The sequence below is a fragment of the Xenopus laevis genome, chromosome 8L (genome assembly GCF_017654675.1).
Source record: "Xenopus laevis strain J_2021 chromosome 8L, Xenopus_laevis_v10.1, whole genome shotgun sequence".
Classification (NCBI taxonomy): domain Eukaryota; kingdom Metazoa; phylum Chordata; class Amphibia; order Anura; family Pipidae; genus Xenopus; species Xenopus laevis.
The window spans coordinates 108249825-108270173 of record NC_054385.1 but is presented as its reverse complement, the minus strand read 5'-3'; the positions used below and the strand labels follow the sequence as shown (position 1 = coordinate 108270173).

The following is a 20349-nucleotide window of genomic DNA, read 5'->3' as shown; positions in this document are numbered from 1 at the left end:
CTATCAAAATTTTCCCAGCAGCCCAATCGATCCGACCGACCGATATCCAAGCCTTCTGCTAATATCGGTCGGCTCATCACCAACCATACACGCACTGAACATCATATGAAAAATGTTTTGTGCAATATTATCGGTGCGTCTATGGCCACCTTAAGGGTGGTGGCACGGGGAGATTTAGTTGCCAGTGATAAATCTTCACTACTGCAGTAGACTCCCTGAAATGCCTTCCCACCAGCAATAATGTGAATCGCGGCGGGATGTTAAGCGTCACTTCGGTTTTCTGAAGTCGCCTCACAAGTAAACTTCGGAAAACCGAAGTGACGATTATGCCATCCCGGCGGCAATTCAAATTCTTGCTGGTGGGAAGGCATTTCAGTTAGACTAGTCGCCCCACAGTAGCGAAGAAATGCTCACAAATAGTTTTAAGGGATACTGTCATGGGGAAACAACTTTTGGATTTTTTTATATTTAATTTTGAAATCTGACATGGCTAGACATATTGTCAGTTTCCCAGGTGCCCCCAGCCATGTGACTCATGCTCTGTCGCTGGGGCGAATAATCTCCCTGAATCTGCTCGTGTGGACTGACCCTTAGGTACAATTACCGGAGTTTACACCTAGGCTGGGGGGGGGGCTATGTAGGGTAGGGTTTTTTTAACAAGGGTTTTAACAAGCATGTGACTCATGCTCTGATAATCTTTACTCTTTATTGCTGCACTGCAAGTTGGAGTGATATCACCCCCTCCCCAGCAGCCAATCAGCAGAACAATGGGAAGGTAACCAGATAACAGCTACCTGGTAGATATAAGAACAGCACTCAATGGTAAAAATCCATGTCCCACTGTGACTCCTTCAATTACATTGAGTACGAGAAACAACAACCTGCCAGAAAGCAGTTCCATCCTAAAGTGCTGGCTCTTTCTGAAAGCACATGACCAGGCAAAATGACCTGAGATGCACCTACACACCAATATTACAACTAAAAACACTTGCTGGTTCAGGAATGAAATTTTATATTGCAGAGTGAATTATTTGCAGTGTAATTTAGAAATAAAAACTGCACCATAAAAATCATGACAGAATCCCATTAAAATGAGCAAGTAAACAGAAAGCAGGGGCATGTTGCCGTCACTTGCATAAGCCCATATGTGTGCCCTCAACTAAGCAGGACATTGTAACACTATTGTATGGCTTGTCAGGGCTTTTATTAGTCAGTCTGTGAGGTCTTGTGGCAGCTCCAGCTATTCAAACATGCAGCTGGGCCAGTCCTGGCTGCCATCCAGAACATGGGCCTTGACTAATTGGACAAATCTGACTAATGCTTGCTTTTGTCTGGCTTGTGTTAAGTTGCCAGATCTGAAATCCACACTCTAATGAATACATGATGTGGATGCAGACTCTAAATAAGCAACATTTCTACTGCTTTCACACAACTCTAACAGCTACAAACACATGATTGCTTTCAGCCACATTGTGGCTGCTAACCTTTGCTACGTCTGCCCACTAACTAACTGTTCTTACCAGTTTCAGTTATTTAAAATCTCATATGGAATGTTAATCCACAGGAGTTACTTGACACTGAACTATCTTAGGCCTCTTTCTCATAGTGCATTCTTATGTCTGGAGTTTATATGGAATACTCACAGCCAGGGCAAAGCAGAATTTAAACAACACAATTGGACGAGTTTCAATTCACAACACATTCGCAAAACATAGAAATGCAATAAAATGTAGTTTAAAAGAGACAACACGGCGGATTCAAGTTTTCAGCTCTCCTGTGACTTTATACATGAGCAGTGTAAAAAACACTACTATCTCTCTCTCGCTCTACCTCTCTCTCTCGCTCTACCTCTCTCCTTCTCTACCTCCTTCTCGCTCTACCTCCCTCTACCTCCCTCTCGCTCTACCTCCCTCTACCTCCCTCTCGCTCTACCTCCCTCTACCTCCCTCTCGCTCTACCCCACTCTCGCTCTACCCCCCTCACACTTATTCAGCAAATATATGTCAATTATTCTCTATTTACTGTGCAAAATGAACCATTGATCAATTGCTGAATAAGTATTCGGTGGTAACTGATAATTTGATATAAGGGGGGTTCTTTTCTCTAATAATAATAATAATAATAATAATAATAATTTGTATACTGACGTGTGTCAGACCCTAATTATGATCAAAGTTTTTGAATTCTAATTGATTGAAACCAGTGTCATTACAAAATTATTTCATTTATTTATTTTTATGGTGACCCACTGATCCATACAGATATCCAAGTACTATGGATATCAGTCAGTTCATGCATCAGGCCAGTCTGAAAATATCTTTTGATGCATCTCCTACTTACTTTCTGCTGTATCATAGCTCGGCTGTCTGCCTAAATAATCAAAAGAATAGAAAGGTTTTAGAGTGAGCAGGGTTGGCAGGTGTATGTCGGCTTTACTGAACTTTTTAACCCCATCGTCTCATCGTAAAGACATTTCAATCAATCCCATACAAACCATCATTACCCAACATGTATCCAAATACTTATGCACAAAATGTGTAGAAGGCGCAATTTTTATGTTTCTAATTTTTGTTTCATCAACCAAGTGATGAAAATCTAGCCAGATGTTTTCCACTTTGACTATTCAAATATGAAGGCAGATGGTAACATTGGCTAATATTAACATGCTTCTTACTTGAATTCTTCCAACTGTTTCTCCAGCTTATTCGCCTCCTCCTGCAGGCAGCCAAGTTGTGTTAATATCTGCTCCTTCCTCTCTTCCAGTTGTGTGCATTCTCTGTAAGGATAAAGGATTATTTGAACAGAAAGCTACATGGTCACAGACTGGTGTGGCTAAATAGTTTGGTTCAATAAATCTAGACCTGTGGTTTGTGCCACTATAATATATTGCCAACAGAGATTTTTTTCCTTTTATTTATTGTGCCATTGTGGGAAATCTGCTGCTTGGTTTTTAACTTGTTTTTGAATTTGAACAGTATGGCATGGTGGTGAATAAATATTTCCTTTTATTCATTTTCAGTTTATGGTCATTTATAGTATTCCAGTAATCTTGGGCGCATGGTCTGTGAAGGTTGAGTCCCAATTTTGGTTGTATTTTACAATATTGGTTTGTTTGTGGACACTCCAATTCCATGCAGTCCAATATTATTATCACTTATTGTGGGAAATCTGTTTGCTAATGCAGACAGTAAACGTTCAAGTCCTTAAGTCTACCTTGCTAGGGACACACTCCACAAACTGACCATCTTTCCACTATACATATATACTGTAGCACAAATTAAAAAGAAAAAGCAGAAGAGCAAAGATTAAGTAGGTATTAGTACAAACTAGAGAAACCCTAAAAATGACTGAAAGAAAGACATAGTAAGTGACAATCACCATAACAGAGAACAATGCAAAAAAGTATGAATTAAGGAACGAATGAGAAAAGGTTAAAATTATACCTTATGCTGTTCACTTCTTCTATCTGTAGGTTTTCTAGTTCTGTAATTAAAGGAAAACGTATATTTCATGGGTTTTAATTTCAAGGGATTCTGTCATGATTTTTATGGTGTAGTTTTTATTTCTAAATTACACAGTTTACTCTGCAAATAATTCACTCTACCATATAAAATGTAATTCCTGAACCTGGAAGTGTTTTTAGTTATAATATTGGTGTGTAGGCAGCCATCTCAGGTCATTTTGCCTGGTCATGTGCTTTCAGAAAGAGCCAGCACTTTAGGATGGAACGGCTTTCTGGCAGGCTGTTGTTTCTCATACTCAATGTAACTGAAGATGTCGCAGCGGGACATGGATTTTTACTATTGAGTGCTGTTCTAAAGCTGGCCATAGAAGCAAAGATAAGAATCCTCAATTCGTAAGGTTTTTCGATCGGACAGGTTAGTAATTTTTTGTTGGCTAACGATATCATCTCTGCATGTACTGCCTATATAATGATATCAACGGGTGACTGTCACTACTATTTGTCGGACATAACATTCATGCGATTGCTGTCAGTGACAGAACATCACCTGATTTGTTTCTTACTGCTTTATTTGATCTGAGTAGGGAGATTGCACCACATGATCATTCGTCCGATATTAAGGCTATATCTGCACATTTATGGCCAGCTTTAGGCCTACCAGGGAGCTGTTATCTTGTGTTAGGGAGCTGCTATCTTCCCATTGTTCTGTTATGCCCCGGACTCAGATAGGTCTTTTCGGCCTGGTCCGTGCCGCGGTTTTTAAAAAAGCTGACCGCCATGTAAATACGTTAGCGTAATGAGTCATTGCCTAAGCTTGAAACTGCTAAGCATATTTACACAGTGGTCAGCTTTTTTAAAAACGGGACAGTATCCCTTTAAGGCACCTAAACATATCCAAGAAATTATTTGATAAAATCGAAACAATGAAGACTCAGGGGCAGATTTATTAAGGTTTGAATTGTAAATTCGAATTCAAATTTTCAAGTTGGATTTTTGTTCAAAACTATTTCGAGTTGGGAGTAATCCAAACTCAAATGTACCATACCTTGACCATGGGAAGAACTGGAAATTAGACTATTTGCCACCTTAAACCTGCCGAGTTCATGTAGAAGTCAATGGCAGAGGTCCAGTGACCCATTTGAGGATGTTAATAGCTTTCCTGACAGTTTTTTCGGAGTAAAAACACTCAATTCAAGTTTAGTCAAATTTGATTCGAGTTTTCAGGCCAGGAATATACGATAGAGTTTTAGGCATTCAAGTTTTTTCTTAAAGAAGATACTATTCAAGTTTCGACCTTTGATAAATCAGCCCCTCAGTGTCCTAGATTGCTTATTATGCACATGCGTGTGACCAAACATGGCAGCCTGCACTGGTAGCTTCCTCCTGATCCAGGAAGTATGGAGCTCAGTAAGAGCAACAATATGGTTTCCACCAACAGGAGTATGGGCTCTATTAGTCCAAAATATGTTACAGTGAAAATAAAACTTGAGAATTTAGCAGTGTAATTCCTGCCCATGCTATACTTTTCATTTATGAAGTGTACCTGTTTGCAGCCCTTTCACGGTAGGATCCATATTTAACAGGTTTCCACTTCGGATATCTTCATCCAATTTGTCCATTTCTTAAAATGATAAAATAAATAGAATATTTGATATGCAGGGCTGAAATCTTTTCTTACGAAGCTACAAGTTGTCTGAATTAAAGCCTACTGTACATGAAGAGAAGTTTACCTATGTGTCACCATGGGGAGGAATCTAAGATTAACGACTGAAAAATATCATTATATATGATACATATGCTGAGAAATTAATTTACAGTATTAAATAAATACTTTAGGAATTGTAAAAAAGAAAAAAAAGGAGTATGAAACATTCGAAACATGTTTCCATGGCAATATAAGGTATAACGGAGATATGCAAAGATATGATCTCTTTTAGCACTTGCACAAAAAAAAATAATGTTCCTTTGTGTTCAAAGAGGACTAGGATTTGGGACACCTTAGCAATATTTTTTGAAGCATCATACAGTGTAATTTTGCTTAAAGGGGAAGTAAAAGGCTTTCCACCAAGTTTCAGGATTTGTTAAAGGGATAGTTCAGATTACAAACACTTTCATCTCCGTTTATTCTCACCATTTTCAAATGCTTTTTATTTTGTGATTGTGCTAATATTCTTTTCTATTGGCTATGTACGGCTATCCAATGAGGCTAAGGGGTACTGTAGCTTGTAGCAGTATCCAAAAAACAAAACAAAAACTGAATACCATTTATATTACAAAATTGCTTATTCTAAAAGAATCCCTAAACTTGAAGGAAGGTATTTACTTCTCCTATAAATGACTTCCAGTTGCATTCAAGACATCCAAGAAGACAGAAAGAAACTCACTTAGATATTAAACTCACCTCTTTCCAGTTCAGAGACACACTTATCTGTATGTTCAAGATATGTATCCACTTCATTTAATCTTGACTGCAGCTGCTCACACTGAGCCTGCATTATACATGAAACAAGTCAAAAGCCAGTTCCCGATTTTTCCAAAACCACATTTCCTCAGCATTAGTATTTTTGCTGTCCACCAATTGTACCTTCTGCTTCATTCCGAGCCCTACCTGAACGGATACTAAACTGCCACATTTCTTGCAAGTACTTTTATAATGTGCATCAATAAATAAAAGACTCCAAAACACTTACACAAGCAAGCAGCATACTTAACAAAAATGTACCTTGGCCCCTTCACTGTATTAAAATAATATAAAGACTTTAAAAAGAAATGTACCTTGGCTACATGAAGCAGCTTGCTGTACACCGTCACTTTCCTCTCGTGAGCCAGTACTTTACTTTTCTTGGAATACAAGGACTTCAGACTCTTTAGTTTTACTCCAAAGTAGATCATCTGATTAATAGAAAAGACACATCAGGTTGTCATGTTTTGCCTATTTTTTTTTTAATAAGAGGTCATAAAAGCAGGAAGAAAGTACTCCTACCTCATCCTCTGAGTCTCATAGCTGCCCAGAGGAGGATATTAACTAGAATTAATGGTTTCTCTTGAGTTTCTGCAAATGTCTTCAGTCTAAAAAGAAGGAAGGGTTAGAAATGATGCTGTGATCATACTAAATATCCAGCAACGCACCAACTGGACATTGCTTTATCCTGCAATCAAATATTTTTTAAAAACTATTATCTATGGTGGCTCAGGGGTTAGCACAGCTACCTTGCACTGCATAGGGTCAGAGTTCAGTTCCAACTTGGATTGTTTTTGCAAGTTTGTTGTATCTCTGTGAAATTCTGTCCGGGTACGATAGTTTCCTCCCACACTCCAAATATACGGATGGGTTAAATGGCTATTGGCACTAACCAAACTGTGGCAGAATCCTTAAGCTGTAAGCTCTACTGGAGCAGGGACTAATGTAAATCATAAACAATTTCTTAAGCACGGCAAATATGAGGCTTTGCTTAATAAAGGACAATAATCATCACCAAAAAGTACTGGCAATATGGAACAGTTAATCAAAATAAAACAACATTCAGTCATCTCAGACCTATTGCCAATGAACAATAAGGAAAGACTAAAACATACTCCTGTATGATCTGGCCCAGAGCATGGCATTCTTCTTTATACACTTGTAATTTAGGTTGATAAATGTACTGGTCCAACACAAGGTCTTCTATAGTTGCAGCTTTGTTTGCTCTGTACTGGGGTAACAAAACAAGAAAAAACCCCACAATATTATTTCCCTCAGCACCAATCACAATGAAGGTAAGATAAAGATATTTTATATATTTTGATGCTGCAAATAGAAGTAGCTGATTTTCACAGTTCATACAGAAGGATTACCATAACACGCCTTCATTAGAGATTCATTTATAAGATCACACTCCTGATGAACCAACTGATGGTCTGACATGGAACATGGATCAAATGTTGCAGGAGTCCAGAAATGTAAAGTGTAATGGATGTAACAGTCAGGCTAAGCAAAAACCTTTCTCATCCCATGAAATGCAAGGTGTGGACTCCTTACCTGGTAAAATAGCCAGATGTATCCAAAGGTTTTAACATCTGTTAACATTTTTGCATTACTGTGCCATTTTGGCGCACATGGGTTAATTGATTAGACCACTAGTAAGAACAGGGGCCACATATTGTATCCCACACAATCACAGACGGGGTTCATCGATTTGCCTTAGTTCACATTTTCAACACTTTTAGGGTAAGGGCACACTCTAGGAATCGGGGAGATTTAGTCACCGACCGCCAAATTGCCTCTTCTTCGGGCACCTTATCTCGCTGAAAAGCCTCACGAGGAAAATGCCTCATGAAGAAACTTTGGGCGACCGAAGCGATCCGAGTGCCATCCCCGGGCAATTTCGATTCTAGCTGGCGGGAAGGCTTCTCAGGAAGATTAGTCACCCGAAGAAGGGGCGATTTGTCGCTGGGTGACTAAACCTACCCGAATCTTAGGGGCACATTTACTTAGCTCGAGTGAAGGAATAGAATAAAAAAAACTTCGAATTTCGAAGTTTTTTTTGGCTACTTCAACTCGAACGATTCGACCATTCGATAGCCACCTAAAACCTACCGAACCTCAATGTTAGCCTATGGGGAAGGTCCCCATAAGCTTTCCAAGCTTTATTTGGTCGAAGAAAAATCGTTCGATCGATGGATTAAAATCCTTCGAATCGTTCGATTCAAAGGATTTAATCGTTCCATCGAACAGTTTTTCTTTCGATCGAACGAATTGCGGTAAATCCTTCGACTTCGATATTCGAAGCCGAAGGATTTAACTTCGACAGTGGAATATCGAGGGTTAATTAACCCTCGATATTCGACCCTAAGTAAATCTGCCCCTTAGTGTGTGCCCTTACCCTTTTGAGCCAAGGTGAACATTTGAGGGCTCGGCACAAAAACCAAATGTCACACAAATCCTAATAAATGGCCAAACAGATCCTGGTGCAACAGACTTGAGAACCTGTTTGTAATTGCCTTGAACACCACTATATAGAAACACATTTGTGGAAAGCCCAGAGCCAAAGATTTTGTATTTCAGATGTATCCACAATATTCATCTTATTGAAACAAAGAGTTCAGAAATCAAACACTAGCAAATATCTGGCAAGAGACTGTGCACTGAACTGGTTTCATTTACATGATGTAATGTGAATCTCGTTTGTAGCCAATTCAGATGATATTTACCCATTCAAACCATATGAATTGTTGCAAAATTTACTCAAGACACAACTCATTACAAAGCCATCCAACATGTGATGAAATGCAGCTTCAGGAAACATTAATGTGGGGCAGCAATTCATCCTGGCAACAGACAAATTACAATGAGAAAAGTCTGGAAACTTACGTTTGCAGGAAGCTCGCTGTAGCGTGGTTTCTGAATAAGTATACGAATCCTAAGCAGCATAAAAAACTCCTTAACAGTAATGGTACCGTCTTGGAATTTCTAGACGAAAATAAAAATGGATCACAAAAGTGCCTAATAACACTAATGCCACACACTTCTTTTGTTTTATACATGTTAAAGTGATACCAAGTAGGGATGCATGGAATTCAGGATAAGGTTCGGGATTCAGACAGGATTCGGCCGAATCCTTGTGCCTTGCCGAAACAAATACAAACTTGCATATGGAAAGTAGGTGCGGGAAGTGAAATCACAAAACAAGGAAGTTAAAAAAAAAAAAAAGTTTCCACTTTTTCCTTTCTTTCACGGGGGATTTGGCCAAATCTATCACAAAGGATTAGTGGTGAGCACAACTTTCCCTTGTTTGTTATAGTTATACAGGAGCAGTGACCAGCTCCATGTTGTAGCTCCCACCCTTCCCAGCTATAGTCAGGTGATCCCACTGGTGTCTAAAAAAAGGGCAGCCAAGTTTGGGAGTTTTACTTTGAAATCAGCAAGTAAGTTGCAGGTAAAACCAAGTCCCTTTGTAAAATGTATAATGAAGCAATAGAATTCTTAATGAATCAGATAAAATTGAGCATAGGACTGGCCAGATATGGGATGAGTTTGACGTAGTTGGCCAGCTTAAATATATTGCAATATATGGACAAACAATCCCTGTTTTGTTTAAAGGGTAAGGCAATTTTCAGTAGCAGTATGCACAAAATGTCTCAATGTCTTAAATATATTGATAATGGGTTGAGTGCAGAGGACTCTTGTATTTGTGTGTATATATATATATATATATATATATATATATATATATATATATATATATATATATATATATATATATATATATATATATATATATATATATTGCAGAGGTAAAAAAAGAAAGGTTGTCTTGATTTCACTTGCGTTTTCATGTTGCATTCTTCACATACAGTTACGTTTTCCATTCCTTACCTCCCAAAGGCTTTGCTCACACCCCGTATCCCATGACAACTGTGACTCCATCTGACTGCACTGCTGGCCTGTAGAAAGAAGAGAAAACATAATAAAGAACTGTGCGATTTGTTTTGGTATTTAATATGTATTGGGCTGTGCAAACACATTGGTATTCAAAACTAAACATACATTTTAGGATTCATTTAACAAGACCGTACACAGTAACCCAGAGAAACCATTTCATTGGTCTGCTGCCTGTAAATATCTAAATAAAATCACTCATTGGTTGCTGTGGATAACCAAAGCTTTGCCGTTTGCTAAAATACATCCAGTATTTACCCATTTTGAAGTATCAGCATGTATATAGTTTTCTGGGGGTCAACTTACTTTTAGGGGCATTTTACAGCCTTGCAGCCTCAAGAATGTTACTAATCAGTGTGGTGCTTTGAAAATGCAATATCGTGCTGCTGTGAGTTTTTAATCTATCAACAATTTCTATTGGTACTGGTGAAAAGGGCAAAGAAAGCATTATTGCCAAATACCTCTATATGCACAAAATGCTGCACTTACGCAAAAGAAATGCGACAACTATCACTGAGTTAAAGCAACATACTACTGAAGGCAACAATTTTGTTTTTGTCCACAGACAATTTTGACCATTCGATATAAATCTGAACATGAAAATAAGGGTTTGGACTCGATCATGTGATTCTTTTGCACAGTATTGTATATTAAGCTGAACGTAAAAATGATCAGCACATGCATCCTTAATAAATAAAAGCAAAACATTTTTCAATGCAAACATATTAAAGGGGAAGTTTAGCTTTTAGTATGTTATAAGGGGACTAGTAAATGTTTCAACTGGTCTTCATTTTGTAGTTTTCAGTGAATAGCCCATCCCAATATGCCTCTTTTTGGCCTACAATGTTAAATTCTACCTGACTGCCTCCCTACTTATGGATAATTAAGCCAAAGTAACAGATAACATTCTAAGCAGTAATCAATGTGACCTCCTCTAGTATAACAATAAAGAGATGCATATGGGGGGGAAAATCACTTGATTATATTTTGCTTAATTAAGACCGTTGAGGTGGTTATGAAAGATATTAGGCATATGATACGCTTACTGCTGCTCAGCTCCATGGGCATCCCATCTCCTCGGGAGTCCTGAGAAGTTGCTCTGCTCTATGGTTTTTGTTAGGAGAGATGAAAGCTCACTTAAATGATATTCATCAGGGCTAGCGATCGTCGCTGAAGCCTAAAAGAAAGTACAAGGTTACTCAACACAAAATATTGACGTATACCACAGACCAAAAACAATATGAAGTTATAAGAATTTTAATCAAATTACAAAGAGACCAATTTTGACGCCTGGCAGTCCACAAAAGCTCCTGAAGTCTATTTCATTTTAGTTGCAGTAGAATGCATAAGATCTAGGCATGGATTTCACAATTATACTAGCAATATATTTGGTTATGCGCTACATTAATATCCTACAAAGTATTACAGAGAACTATTAACTGTAATGTACAAGGTACCTATATATTAAATCCTAACATTAAATATTCAGAATAGTGAACAGAAAGCTCACCTTGGATTTATCACGGTTCAGTAGGTCTTCAGTTCGTCCACGTTTCTCTCTTTGAAACTCAATGTTTTCTTCAGGCTCACGGTTCCACTTTTTTTCGTTTAGGCCATCTTGCAATCCGGGTATACCCTGTTCCACATTGCAATGGAGTGCCTCTTTTTCACACAACTCCTCCCAGGCACCTTCTGGTACTTCATAAGGAAATATCCCATCTTGGCCTTTGTCATCAGGGCTAAGAGGAAGAATATCTTCATCTATACACGGAGACGTGTTGCAGTTGGTCAGTGCTTTGAAAAGAGTCAACGAGTTTTGCTCTGGTTTTACATATGCTTCAGAGGCAGATGGTGACTTTTGTACATTGCATTTATTAAGACTTGCTTTTTGGGGTAACTTGGGCTGAAAGATTTTGACCGAAAACTTGTTTGGCAAACTTGTTTCTTTCAAAAAGGTTTCTCCGTCATCATCAGCAGCTTGAGAATTTTTGGTTTCTCATCAATGGACAACTTGGATTCAGATAATTCTGGATCTTCTAAAACCTGTTCTGTTTTTTTGGTTAAACCTTCAGAAGGTGCTTGCAATGCAGTGGAGAGATGGTCAACAAGGAAAGAAACTGGAGCAGTCTGGGAATCTGGAAAGGATTTAGAGTTCCGATTTAAACTTTTTATCTTTGACTGAATATCGGCAATACTTCTGCGTCTCATTTTATCTGCCTCTGAGAAATCCACTAAGTTACTGGACTTGAGCACTGTTCTTTCACATGATAAAGTATCTTGGTCTTCCTGCTCCAAATTCCTTGAACTTGTATTTTGTCCTTTGGGTTTACAGTGGACTAATGAACCTTGAGCAAGACCATCATTAGCATCATAACACTCGGCCATGGACATGGTCACACCTTCTTGATCAGCATTCATTCCCAGGATTGCCACAGAAAAATTTTGCTTTAGGTTACACTCATCTAAGTTAACTTCAGCGTCAGGTTTAGTTGCTAATTCTAAAACATTAGCCTTGGGAAAACAAGACCCTGTTTCAGGTTCTGGTAGCATAAACGATACCCTCTTTGATTTTGGTCTTGCTTTTTTTGTGGTTTTATGATCTACTGTATCTTTATATGGAAGGCAGACTTCATCTTTCAGAACAGGACCATAATTTTTTCCACAAACTTGTGTAATATGGTCCGTGTGTTCTACAGAAGAGACACTGGTGCAATTATTTGTATCACAACCAAAGCCTGCAGACTGATTTTCATTGATTTCAACAACTTGAGTTACCTGCTGATCAACACGAGTAGATTTATTTGCAACTTCACAGAAAACCTTTCCATTTGAATTTTTTTCAACCATATCTGGAACAAAAACTTTGGGGTTGCTGGTGGATAAAGAAATTACCAAACTCTCTGGGTTTTCAGCCATATAATTCTTATTGTCAGTAGCAACCGGGTTTTGTAGGTCTTCCATTTTGTTTTCTATTGCAACGGTGTTAGATCTTTTCATACCCATCTCATTGAGGTTACACAGAGTTTTATCTTCTCCAACACTGTATGTAGTTGATGCGCATATTATGTTGCCCATGTCCACTTTTGCGTCAGACATTACACACCCACTGTTCACAAGGGACTTCATGCTTTTCCCCATATAGGTTTCTGGTTCCATAGCTTGCTTACTTAAAGCAGTAGAAGGGCATTGGTTGTCCAGTTCAATTGCCACTGTATGAGATTTTGTTAATTCCACATCACCTTCATGCATGAAAACATTGACTGTTGTATGCTTGTTAAGAAAAGGCCTCTCTAAGTCTAAAATGTTCCCCTTTTTGGACTTAGAAAAGATATTAATTTCTTCCTGCTGGGCTACATCAAAAATGCCTTTTTCAAGTCTTGCAGAGGGAGACCGTGTAAAATCCATGTCATCACTAGAAAAAGCAACACTTTTGTACCCATTTGCCATTATTTGTCCTTGATGTCTGGAGGACAGATCATCTCCTTTTAAAATGTTTCTCCCATCAATAACCATGGTGTGGCTTTTAGAAAGATCCATATCATCTCCCAATGTTGAGAAAAAAATAGTTTTACATGCAGGGGCAGAACAGTGATCACGGTCTTTTTTAAATCTGTCTGCATTTGAATTTGAGGTTTTCTTATTCAGGGCAGATTTTTCAGTTACAGCAGTGTGAGACATAGCTATATCTGTGTCACCTCTGTCATATATCTGAAAAGCATTAGATGACCATCCATTTTCCCCACTCATTCTTGCCACTGTATAACCATGTAAAGGTTCATTTGTGAAACACGACTGTTGTGACGAAGGCAAATCTGGTTTTCTTGAGCCGAGTGATGTTTTACAGAGGCCATCTGAGCGATTGTCAATAAAAACTGTATTTGCCTTTGTAATATCCATGACATCTGCTTCAAATATTTCATTAACAAGGCTTTGTTTGTCAGTAGACTGATCACACACATCTAACAATGGGGTTTTCTGTTCAATAACCATTGTGTGGCTTTTTGTCATTTCCATATCCTCAGCAAACATAGTAAAAGTTTTATTCGCAAGCACAGATGGGTGCTTCAAGCCACCCAAAGTTCTCTTACTGCTCGGATTAGGAGTTTTGGTACCTTCATAAAGGCCTTTGCTTTCAATTGTCACGGTGTTCGACACTGTGAAGTCCATGTTATCTTGCTCGTATGAAAACACCATAGTCTTATTATTACACGCTGCCAAGGTAGTTCCTGTAGCTGGTGCATTTGAGTCAGTGATCAACAGACCAGTACCTGCGGTTGTCAACTCCATATTAGCATCTAAATGCACAGATTGATCATAAGCAATTTCAGGCCCCTTTAAACAAACACTTTGTCTTTTCATAAAACAATTTAACTGCCTCTTAGATTGTTCAGCTACAGGCATATTATCAATAAATACAGTGTCTGACCTTGCGATGTTCATGTCATCAAAACCAGTACCATTATTGCTTTTACGAACAGAATTTGATTCTTATTAATGACCATTGTGTGGCTTTTTGTGAGTTCCATGTCATCTTCCAAGATGACAGTACTTTTATTCACAGGTACAGAGGAGTATTCTAAACAATTCACATTTGGATGGAGTGTATTTGCCACCTCACAAATGCCTTTGCTTTCAATAGCTATAGTATGAGACGCTGTTAAGTCCATGTGTTCTTGCTCACAGGAAAACACTAGAGTCTTATCATGACAAGGCCCTAAGGATTTTCTTTGTACTGGGACATGTGTGTCATTAATAACTAGCCCAACATTTGCAGCTGTCATTTCCATAACACCTTCTAAATGTACCGTCTTATCAGAAAAGTAAGGTCTTCTCAATCCAGGCGCACAGAAAGGTCTACTTGCCCTTTACATATTTCTGTTTCTTTAATAAACTCTGTATTTGACTTTGTAATGTCATCATAATTACTTTCATTTACAGGATCTGACTGGTTGTAAAGCCCAACTGCTTGTTCATTGATGACCATAGTGTGGCTTTTGGTAAATTCCATATCATCTTCTACCATTTGGACAGTTTTATTCAGGGGTAATGGTGTTTGCTTAGAGTAATGGGCATATTTATTATTCACATCTGGATTACAGAGGCTTTTGCTTTCAATAGCTATGGTATGAGACAAGGTTAAATCCATGTTATCTTGCTCACATGAAAAAAACCAGTTTTATCTAACCCCACACTTTTCACTCTTGGTACATTTGCATCATTTATTAACAGTCCAATGTTGCCAGTAGTCATTTCCATGTCACCCTCTAGGTGTATGGTCTTATCATTAGCAAAGAAAGATCTCTTTGGCCCAGATGCACTTTTACATCTTAGAACAGAAGGTTTTGCTAGCTCCTTGGATATTTCAGGAATTTCATTGACAAATACTGTATTTGACTTTGTAATGTCCAGGTCATCAGAATTACCTTTATTTACGGTATCGGACTGGTTGTAAAGCCCAACTGGTTGTTCATTTATGACCATAGTGTGGCTTTTGGTAAGTTCCATATCATCTTCTACCGTGTGGACAGTTTTGTTCAGAGGTAATGGCGTTTGCTTAAAGGACAAGGAAAGGCAAAAAAATAAAATCCCATTTTTACTTTCTTTAATGAAAAAGAAACCTATCTCCAATATACTTTAATCAAAAAATGTGTACCGTTTTTATAAGAAACCTGACTGTGTGCAGTGAAATTCTGCCTTCATTTACTGCTGTGGATAGGAATTGTCAGACGGTCCCTAACTGCTGAGCATGGAAACAATCCTACTTATGAACAGCAGGGGGAGCCCCTGCCTTACTTACCAGCCATGCAGAATTCAAGCAGCTTTGTTTATGATGATCCCTAAGCAGCACAGACCACACAGAGCATGTGCAAGGTCAGGGTCAGGCAAAGATGTTTAACAAAGTTACAAGATGGTGACCCCCTGTGGCCAACTTTGAAAGCATAAATCATTTGTTTGATTAGGCTTATGGTGCAGTAAGTTCATGTTTATATTTAGTATACAAAATACAGCATTTCTAGCCTTATTCTATTTTAGACTTTCCTTGTAAGTAATGGCCAGATTTATTTTTCACATCTGGATTAAGCTCACAGAGGCCTTTGCTTTCAATAGCTATGGTATGAGACAAGGTTAAATCCATGTTATCTCGCTCACATGAAAATACAAAGTTTTATCTAACCCCACACTTTTCACTCTTGGTACATTTGCATAATTTATTATCAGTCCAATGTTGCCAGTAGTCATTTCCATGTCACCCTCTCGGTGTATGATCTTATCATTAGCAAAGCAAGATCTCTTTGGCCCAGGTGCACTTGCCTGTCTTAGAACAGAAGTTTTTGCTAGCCCCTTGGACATTTCAGGAATTTCATTGTTACATACTGTATTTGACTTTGTAATAATGTCATCTTTTCCAAAACCAGCCTCAGTATTAATTTTAACAGCAATGGATTGATTGCGAAGCTGATCTGGACATTTTGCACTAATAACCATTGTGTGGCTTTTGGTAAGCTCCATGTCATCTTCAACAATCACATCAGATTTTAACTGATATAAATCAAATTCCTGTGAAGTAGTTTTAGTAGTTTCCAGTTCTTCACTCAATAGCCACTGTGCGGGACTGTGTAAAGTCCATGTAGTCCTTACTGGGTGAAAACATAGACTTTTCTTCAGATAGGGGAACATTAACTGAGTGTATATGTGATCCAGGATTTGGCACACAGTCTGTGATAGCCTCACCTGTGCTTTTTCTATTACTAGCCAGCTTTAAACATCCATCAGTCCCAGAGACTTTGTTCCCCTTTATAAGAGCATGTGACTCTTTGAAGTCTTGTTCAGAAGAAAATGTAGAAACATTGTTTGTTATATGCATATTTAGAGCATTTTTGGAACCTTTGCACAGGTCTTTCCTATCAATAGTAACGGTATGTGACCTTGTCATGTCCATATCCTCCTCTTCACATGAAAATAAAATGGTCTTATCTCGAGCAGTAATACTAGTTTTCTCCTCCTCTCCTGGAAATATGTCCCTATCTTTGAAAGCACTTTTAGTGATGTCCATATTTTCCATGGCTCTTATTATTATGACCAGAAGGAAATGTACCAACTATACTTTTAAAATTTGTATTCAAGCCTCCCATTGGCATATCATCTTCCACTGCTTGCGTTGCCGAGACTTTAGTATCTGCATTATTTTTGCCAAAAAAGTGTGCCTTGTGATCCTGGTGATCAGAGGATATCTGGCAAGGTTGCTTTGCTTTTTGCCAGAGCTTTTCATTAACAACGTGGCCTTTTGTAAGTTCTGTGTCATCACTGGCCTTTGGAAATAAAACATGTTTGGAAAATGAAGATCGCCTTAAACCTGCAGGTTTTACCGTTTTATCCTTAGGAACATTTTCTGGTATTTTTGTAAGGTTAGGCTCTTGCAAAAACGTATCAATAGCAACAGTGTGCGATTTTGTAATCTCCATATCATCCTGGTCACACAAGAACAAGAGAGTTTTATCAGCTACAGCAGATGGTATACTTTTAGAAATGGAGACGGTGGTAATAAAATGTTGATCTTCTTTAAAATTAGATGATTTGTGCTGGTCAGATGAAAGGGTTGGTTTAGGCAAGAAACTAGACTTGCTAACATTCAAAGACTTTATTTTTGGTTCTGAACAGTTACTTCTACATATTTCATTTGAACTTTGCAATTCATAGCAGGAGTCTGTATTAAGCACATTAGCTGCACATTGTGTGAGGTCCATATCTTGGTTTGAGACAATGGTCTTATCATTCATGATAAAGAGATGGCTAGTTGGCACAACAGGTATAGATTTTCTGCGCACAGAGGTGTTTGGGTCCAATCCAAACATAATATGAGCTGTATTGCTAGTGTTTAAATCCATATCTTCATCATCAAGTGTCATGGTCTTTTCAACTGCTAAATGAAAAGGGGAGGAAGGATCTTGGTTTTGCCTAGGTATTGACTTACTGAAATAAGTTGAATCACTGATGCCATTAATATTGCCCACTGCAACTGGCAAAGAGGTAGATGTAGGTGCACATGAGCTCTCCATACTTTTTCCATCAATAGCTACTGTATGGCTTTTTGTGAGATCCATGCGGTCATCTGGAGAAACAAATTTATGTTTAGTAACCAAAAGGTTTTTCTTTTGCCAAAAAGAGTACCCTGCTGTAGTATTGGTGTTTATTGCAACAGTGTGATTCTGTGTAAACTCCATTTAATTTGAATCTGTAAAAACAACAGTCTTATCAGCAGGGTAAACACCCATTCCTTTAGTCGGTGCCTGAGGATTCCCGCTGGTTTTGCGGAGTACATTATCTAAGCAAATGCTATGACTTTGTGTTATATCCATGTCATCTTCAAAAAGGACTGTTTGGATTTTGGATACAGATTGCAATTTATTTAATTGAAAGCCATCTTGCAAATGGTCATGACTTGAAGGAGCTGTAGAAATGCTTACGGTGTTTTGTTCAAAATTATTTGGAAATTCCTCTGTTGTCAATGGAAGAAAAGCAGTAATATTGGTTGTATGGCATTTTGTCATATCGAGTCCACCATCATGTTCAGTAAAAACCAGAGTATGATTTTTCTTTTCTGTCTGCCTTTGAGTAAATGTAGAAAATAGGTCACTGCCAGGGAGAGAGTTTTCTTTAGAAATCCTAAAGGGAAACAAGTTTTCTTTGTCACTTTCCTGAAAAGGATGAACAGTCTGTTTTTCAGTGTTTAAACCAGTCAAGAAGTCCTTAAAATTCATCTTTGGCTGGACTGCAGATTCTGTCGATGAATGAAAATCTATGCTCGTTGAAGGTTTTAACTTGATGTTCTGGTAGGAGTCCTCACCCTGGGATTTCAAACTTGCTAAAAATGAATTAACATCAATTTTGTTCGTATTCTCTTCAAGGAAAGCATCGATGTGTATGGTGTTGCTAGCGGTCATTTCCATATCATTATCACAGGAGAAGAAAAAGGTCTTCTCGTTATCCACACAGTCCAACTATAAAATAAAAAGTACATGTTAAATGAAAGCCTTATGTAAAATATTCTAAACTCATGAACAAAAATTAAGCAGAAAGCAACCACAGGGAAAAAAACGTTACATTTTATATGTATAGTTTTGTCATTATATTAGTATAGAAGAACTAAATGCTAAAAATAAATATGGGTAGAAATGCTGTATTTTATATATTGAACTTACTGCACAAGACTAAAGGTTCAGAATCTTTATATCCGTAATGATCCAGGCCTTCAATGGCCAGGCTCACCATCTTAGACATGCATGCTGAAAAGCTAAGCTTAGGGGTGACATATAATCAAGCACAAAGTGAGGTTTGACTGATTATATAAGAGGGCTATTGATGGAAATGAACACAAAATTAAAAAAAAAAAAAAGCAAACTTCACAGTAGTACCTCTGATTGGGGAGCTGAAATTTGTATACGGCCATGAAGCAGTGTATCCATTCCTACAAATAAAAAAACAAATGGTTTTTGATTATGTCATGCTGTTAAATGTGCTGGTCTCCAAAACTGCGGAACACAGTGCTTTGAGCTCCAGGTTTACTTTTTGCTTAAATACATGAATAATTGCTTCTCTAGGCATATTCATTTATAGCATCGCACCGTTGCTGCTCTAGGCATATTCATTTAGAGCCTCACACAAGCACAGGGGCAAAAAAACAACAAAAAAAACCCTCAGTGGTCAGTGACTCGAGATTAACACAATAGCAAGACCCCCCCATAACTAAAATGCAAGAACTCACAAGTTTCTCTGACCAAATAAACTGCTTGTGAATTTCATTCCCTGTTCCTGGTCTACAGAAGCCTCAACCTTTACAGATTTCATCCTCGTAATTTCAGACAGATACCTTAGCAGTTTTGCAGCACTGAATCCAAATTCCTGAAGAGAGGGACGGGGATAATTTTGTAATTATAAACTTTATGTTTATGTTTTTGTTTTCAGCTGAGAAAGCATTCCTACCACCGCAGGAGGTCAAAAAGCTAGTAAAGATAACCTACTTAGGGAAAAACCACATGGTCCCTTGCCTTTTATGTTATAAATCAACAGAAACAATAACATAATACAGGTATGGGACCTGCTGTTTTTGTCGTGAATTACTCCCCTATGGGACCGGTTATGCAGAATGCTGGGGACCTGGGGTTTTCCAGATAATGGATCTTTCTGTAATTTGGATCTTCGTACCTTAAAAGATAAGTAAACCTTAAAAATAAGTGAATGTAAAATTGACGAGGGGGCTATTCTAAGAACTTTTGCAATGTACATTCATTATTTATTTATTTATTTAATCCTAAGATATTTAAGGATACATTTACTGTTAACATGAATAAATTTTGTTACAACAGCACAGGTGGCTAGTCATTTTCCGACTAAGTCTGACCACCAAGTAGTCAAAGAAGTTGTCAGGAGAAAGAAAGAGGCTGCTCTGATGTTCTTCTACTTAAGGGGA

The 20349-nt window shown here is 38.1% G+C and overlaps 1 pseudogene; it reads right to left on the bottom strand.

Annotated features, from left to right (window-relative positions):
* LOC108698985 overlaps positions 1-20349 on the bottom strand; it is a 42951-nt pseudogene that overhangs the window by 4698 nt on the left and 17904 nt on the right.